General features: G+C 51.4%; 1 long non-coding RNA gene across 1 annotated transcript; it reads left to right on the top strand.

Annotated features, from left to right (window-relative positions):
• The first annotated feature begins 1922 nt into the window (after positions 1–1922).
• On the top strand, positions 1923–4541 carry LOC125107458 (uncharacterized). Its single transcript, XR_007129563.1, has 3 exons — positions 1923–2113; positions 2382–2654; positions 3631–4541. It is a non-coding gene; the product is annotated as an uncharacterized LOC125107458 (long non-coding RNA).
• The last annotated feature ends 2259 nt before the right edge of the window (positions 4542–6800 follow it).

Here is a 6800-nt window from a genome sequence, read left to right on the forward strand (position 1 = left end):
CCGGCGCTTTCCTGGTGTTGGTCCTGACGGTGACGCTGCTTCCGTCAGTCTCGCTGTCTCCCCCAGTAAACTCCCATGCCCAGCAGACACCTGCAGGAGATCAGCTTGGGAGAGAGAGCTGGACTCTCGGGGCTCACCATTAAGCAGACCATCTCTCTAGGGGGCCATTTAACCCTTGGGCCTCGGTCCTTGGGGAAAAAGGAGAGTGGGCTGGGTGATAGTTGTGACGTCAGTTCTCAAGTATCGGATATGCCTTGCAGCTGCTCACAAACCAGCCATTCCCTCTGACCTTAAACACCGCAGAAAGGCACAGCAAGAGCGGTCGGCTGACCAGCTCCGGGAGCCACCCCGAGGCGCAGAGGGCAGGTGCCGCTCCTGCAGGTTCCTCTCAGACTTTTGGGAGGACAGGACGGGGCCATCATCTAAAAATACAGCCACGCCAACAGGCACCCCTGGCTGTGCCCCTCTGGCCGGCTGCTCCCTTCTGCGAAGTCCCCTCACCTCTGAGACCTGCCGTGCTTGGACTGCTTTTCTTCCTCTAGTGAGCCCCAGTTCTTCATATCGTCTCCCCCAGCGCCCCCACCCCAACCCCCGGGCCACCAGATGAGGCTGGGAGGCAAGCCCCTCCTTCCTGTTCCCAGCGCACGACAGGGACCCTGCTTGGCATTCGGACGACACGGAAGGAGAAGCAGCAACAGTCCCTTCGGCCACAGATAAACTCGCATAGCCGCCAGCGTTCAGGGAGCCACGCTCCCCGGGGCAGAGGGGTGGGCTACGCAGGAGACACTCCAGCTGCCATCCTCCCAGTGGCCGCCCCCCGCATCCCCCGAGGACGGCGAGCAGGATAGAGACCCATCCATCCATCCATTATCGTCCATTATCAGATGGAAGCATTCCAGCCCCTGGTGAGAAGGAAAGAGCACTCGTGTCCACACGGGCACAGAATTATTGACCACGAACGGAGGAAATGTATTTTTTTTCTCCTTCCTCCTGTGACTGGAATTGCTGATGAGATCAACACGGAGTTAGAATGAGGTGGGGCTGGGGGCACTCGGGGCAAGGTCCCTTCAAGTAGCATCCCACCACTGAGCTGACACTAAATGGTGCCGTCAAAATGCCACATGATTTCAGATTAGCCAAATTAGTTAATCTAACTCAGTTCTTGGGTGTATTAATCATCTGTTGTAGAATTTTATGAGAGAAAGAACGTGACTTTTTCCGCCCAGTGTGGATGGACTTTGCTGATGGGAAGCTTTTCTTCTGCTCAAACCTGGTATTTTCATCTCTTGCAGTCAGAGACGATCCTCAAATTCAGTAATATTAAGTTTCAGTGACTTCTTTTCTTTTTTTTTTTTTTAAGATTTTATTTATTTATTCAACAGAGAAAGAGGAGAAAGAGAGAGATCTCAAGTAGGCAGAGAGGCAGGCAGAGAGAGAGGAGGAAGCAGGCTCCCTGCTATGCAGAGAGCCCGATGTGCGGCTTGATCCCAGGACCCTGAGATCACGACCTGAGCCGAAGGTAGAGGCTTAACCCACTGAGCCACCCAGGTGCCCCAATGACTTATTTTCTTTTGCTTGAATTTGAAACTATCTACCTTCCTGCTTTTAAGATTACAAAGAGTAAGTGGCTTTTTTTTTTTTCTTGAGCACTCACATGTGTTAAAAAGACTGGTTTCCATACAACCCACTTCTTGTAATAATTCTCTTTTAAATGCCGCAAATCCAAAGGCATATACGTAAGGACAGATTTCTGTTGAACTCGTTTACAGACTGCAGGAATTCCAGATTCTTCCGAAGGTGCCCAGAGCTGAACAAAGGGCAAGGAAACCCTACCCACTCCTCCTACTGACGGCTCTCCCCTCGTCTCGCGTGAGTTCAGGACAACGGGCTCCCCTCGCTCATTTCCTAATTGTGCACACAGCATTGTTATCCGTGACTTACTCCTCCTAGTCTACCAGAAAGTGCTCTCCATGGAAAAACACCCGTGACTCGTGACCCTGACCTGATGCTAATGGTTGGGCATGAACAGTGCTGCGAGCCGTCCAGCACTTGACCCACATGAAGTGGGATCCATCATGACCACCCTCTCACAGCCCGGATACCGGGGTTCATGGTAAGCTCATTGGGACCACACGGCATGATAATGACAGAAAAACAGGGAGGTGTTGAAACACATAGTGATGCTCCCAAACTCTGAATTTCTAAGCAATCAGGTAGGGGTAGGTCGACACGCTTGTCTGCTTCACGCGTGTGCCTTCCAGGGGGATGAGCCCCTCGTGGTGTGTGGCAGCAGAGCCCAAGCATCTCCCGTCCTGTGTCTGGCATCAGGGAGGGGGCGAGGGGAGGTGACGAAGCAGTTGTGCACGCTCTGTTTCCCCCAGGGCCGCTCCCGAGGGCTCTGGGCCGGGAGCTGCATGCGGGAGTGGAGAGCGGCCTGGACAGCAGCAGGAACCCTGCCTCTTTTCCTGCTGGAGCTACTCTCTCTGGTACGGTTCTCTGGCCTGGACCTCAGTTTACCCAGAATGCATGGCTCAGACTTAGAAACCCACAAGACCCACAATCGCAATGATGTGGGACCCGAGAAGCGAGAAGAAGGGCTACGCCTTCCCTGATGCCGTTTTCCCCAGCCACTCTGGCCGATGTGACACGGGCAGGTAAAACCAACCGGGGCGGGGGTGGGGGGGGCTGTGACCGTCCCTGAGAGTGGTGCTGGTGAGAACAGTCTAGTCCTTTGACACATTTCCTGGAGGGGGCCCAGACTTGATGGCTCAGTGCTGCTTTTCTACGTTCTGGCCGAGATCCAGCCAGGAAATGGAAAACTACCCTGAGAAAGGCTGCTCTTGCGGTATTTCTGGCTTGGCTGGACACAGGAAGGACAGCGATCTTAGGGAAAAACATGTTTACACCGTTTTCTGCATGTGTATCTGTATCTCGCAGAGGTGGCGGTGCTGGGGTTTGCCGGGAGGTTTGGAGCTAGCCCCATACGGCTGACCCGGGTTCGGTTTCTCCAGATTGGTTCACTGACGCCCAAGCCGCTCCTGCCATGCCCGGGGGCCGGGAAGGTGGTCTGCGTGCCGCTCCCAGAGGCCATGAGAAGGCATTTCTGGGAGGCAATGGGAGGAACAGAAATCTGCACAGCCGTGTTGAGAAGCAGCGTTTCCAGATTCCCCACGGGTGGTCAGTGTTTGTCTGGGCAACAGCCCGGGTTATGAAATCTGTAAATATAAGAAATTATTTTGGGGGGCGCCTGGGTGGCTCAGTGGGTTAAGCCACTGCCTTCGGCTCAGGTCATGATCTCGGAGTCTTGGGATCGAGCCCCGCATCGGGCTCTCTGCTCTCTCGGGGAGCCTGCTTCCTCCTCTCTCTCTGCCTGCCTCTCTGCCTGCTTGTGATCTCTCTGTCAAATTAAAAAAAAAAAAAAAAAAGAAATTATTTTGGGATTTTGTTTAGCTTATGTCAGGAGGAGCCTGAGAAGGTGCCTTTTTAAGACTCACGGGCAGGTGGGATTTGGAATGGTCCCCTAAGGAGTTGTCTTAGCAGAGCCCTGCCTCTGCTGGCCCTCAATTCCCTTTTAATCAACGACCGTCACGTTTGTTTGTTTTTGTTCTTGTTTTTGTTTTTCCCACCCAGGTCCAAACTTCTGCAAGTCTTTCTGGGCCGGCACTATAACTTCCAGGGTTATTTTTATTGGTTATTCTGACCCTGACACGTGACTGGCTTGCCCTGCGTGTTACCTCGGGCTTGTTTCTGTCAAGCATCAGGTACGTTCCGGATGAAAGCACTGGTTACAGGACGTTGGTTTGCTTTGCCTCCCTGCTCCGATAACTCTGCTTTACAACCCAAGGGGAGGATTGCAGGGCTGTGGACAGAACACCCGCTTCCTGAAGAAATGACGAACCACATTATTTTTTTTGGCAAAATAATGCTTTCACTGGAATCATAATGTTACCAATATTTTTGAAAGAAACCATGTTAGCGATCTGAGAACGCTCTAGAGGACTGGATTCCTTATAGACTACCCAGCTCAGGCGAGCTTGCCAGTAACACCAGACACATAAAAAGGGCCTAATATGCTTTTCTTTAAGGGTGTTAGGGCCACAGTAAATTTCGGTTACTGACGGTGAAGTTACAAACACTAACACGACATTTATGAAGCATCTGTCAGGTCAGCTCACGCTGCTCGCTGTCAAGCCCACGTTTTATTAGGCGATGCGGCTTTACTCTCTCTAGGTTCACGGCTGTCTGCTCAGTGGCTTCATAAATCTTATTCCCATGTATCTCAGGGATGTTACCAACTGTTGGTGAAAAGCAACTTCAGGATGCCTGGGTCACGAGGGTAAAGACCTACTATTCTCACCACCCAGAATCTCACTTTCGAGCTTTCCCTGAGATGGTAGCCATGCATGTGAGAGCTGGGATGAACACTGTGCTGTGTGCACGTGTGCATGTGCACACACACTCATGCTCTACCATGCATATACTCACATGCATGCACACCTGAGCACACATATGTGCACACACTCTATCAGACACCCACATGTGCACACGCACACTAGCACACACACTCTAACATGCACATACACTTACATGTGCACACTCTCTAACACATGTGATCACACTCATGTAATATGCACACACACACTCACATGAATGCACACCTGAGCACACACACTCTAGCACACACGCACACTCTAGTACACGCTCATACTCTAACATGCACATAAACTCACAAGTATACACCCCCCAACACACACGTGTGCTCACACACTCATGCTCTACCATGCACACACTCACATGCACGCATGCCTGAGCACACACATGTGTGCACATACACTAGCACACACTCATACTCTAACATGCACACATACTCACATATGTGCGCACACTCACATGTATGCACACTTGAGCACACACATGTGCCCATACTCTGGCACACATCCACATGTGCACACACATACTCTAGCACGCACACTCATACTCTAATGTGCACATATACTCACATGTGTATACCCTCTAACACACACGTGTGCTCACACACTCACATTCTAGCATATGCACACACATTCATGCTCTAGTACACACACACTCACATGCTCACACATTCTATCCCATGTACATATGCGTGTGGACACAATTCTTTAACAGTGTGCACATATTCATGCTCTAGCACATATGCATACTCACATATGTGCACAAGAACACTCATGCCCAGCACATACTCACACATGCACACATGCTCACACTCACACACAGTCTAGTGCACACACATAAGACTTCAGCCATCTGGGATCTTGACCCCTGTCCATGGTGGGGGAGTTGCTCACTGTGTGAGTTTTGTCGGTAGGCAAACTCAGACTTCCACCAAAGAGGATCCAAAATGTAGAACACTCCTCCATTCCCCCAAAGTGGGGAACAGACCAGGGATGACATAATTCCTGTTTGACATGTCCTATAGGGAACTAGTGTTAGGGGCTGAATTGTGTCCCCTCAAAATTCATATGCTGGAGTCCTAGCCCCCCCAATGTTGCAGAATGTGACCTCATTTGGAGATGATCAAGTTAAAATGAGGACATAGGGTGGGCCCTCATCCGATGAGACTGGTGTCCTTAGAAAACAGGGTGATTCAGACACAGAGGGAAGACAACGTGAGCAGACACAAGGAGAAGACAGCCAACAATCAAGGACAGAGTCCGGCAGCAGATTCTCCCTCACAGCCCTCCAAAGAGCCAACCCTGACGGCACCTTGGTCTTGGACTTCTGGTCTCCAGGTGTGGACAGCAGACTTTGGCGGTCTGTGCCGCCCACTCTTGGCACCGTGTGATGGCAGCCCTTGCTAACTAATGCCCAGTGATGCGGACACACTGGAAGGTGGAGGAGGATGTCCAGCAGCTGGAAGTGGAAGCGGTGACGTGCAGTCCCCGGGTCACCAGCAACAGCAGCAGCCTCCCGTGGCCAGCGTTGGTGGTGCTGGGCCCCAGCAAAGGTGACACCAGCAGTGCCCCCACGGACCAGTTCTGAGGGTCGCTGGCTGCACAGCCTCTGGTTGCTCTTGCCCCCATCCCGACCACGCAATAGTCCTCCAAAAATTCATTTTCTTCTTAAACCTTCCAAGGTCACTGTTGGTTGGAACCCACAACCCTGACTGGATCAGAAATTGGTACCAAAAGGTGGCTGTTTGGCCAGGAGACACGGGAAATTTGGGCCCTTTGGGGTTGTTTACCTGAACAAGACATGGATTAAAGGGGGGAAATTCTAGCTTTCTCCCCATATGGAACATTCTGGCACAAAATGTGTGAGATTTTTTTCCCACACCAACTCATTCTCCAGCTCTCCAGACACCAGCCCGTATCCTGCAGTTCAGCTCCAACACTCACTAACTAGAGTCAGCGCAGACCCTGAAGATTACGGGTTCCGTCCCGTAAGACTGCCCACACTTCAGACAGCAATTATAAATCCCACGTTGTCACCTGGGCTTCTGACCCACTGGCTACACATCAGGGGTTCCCACAACACCCTCCTCAGATTTCATAATTTGCTATAACAGATCGCAGAATTGGGGGAAACAAGTTGATTGGCTTATTGTAAAGGATATTTATATAAAGGATACAGATGAAGAACCAGAAGATGAGGTACATAAGGTGAGGTGCAGATGGGTCCCAAGCCCATGAGTTTCTGTCCCAGTGGAGCTGGGGCACACCACTCTCCCAGTATGTGGAGGCGTTCACCAACCCAGAAGTTCTCTGAATCCCTTTATTTAGGACTTCCATGGAGGTTCCGATATGGAGGCATGATTAAATCAA

Source organism: Lutra lutra, chromosome 8 (genome assembly GCF_902655055.1).
Source record: "Lutra lutra chromosome 8, mLutLut1.2, whole genome shotgun sequence".
Classification (NCBI taxonomy): Eukaryota; Metazoa; Chordata; class Mammalia; order Carnivora; family Mustelidae; genus Lutra; species Lutra lutra.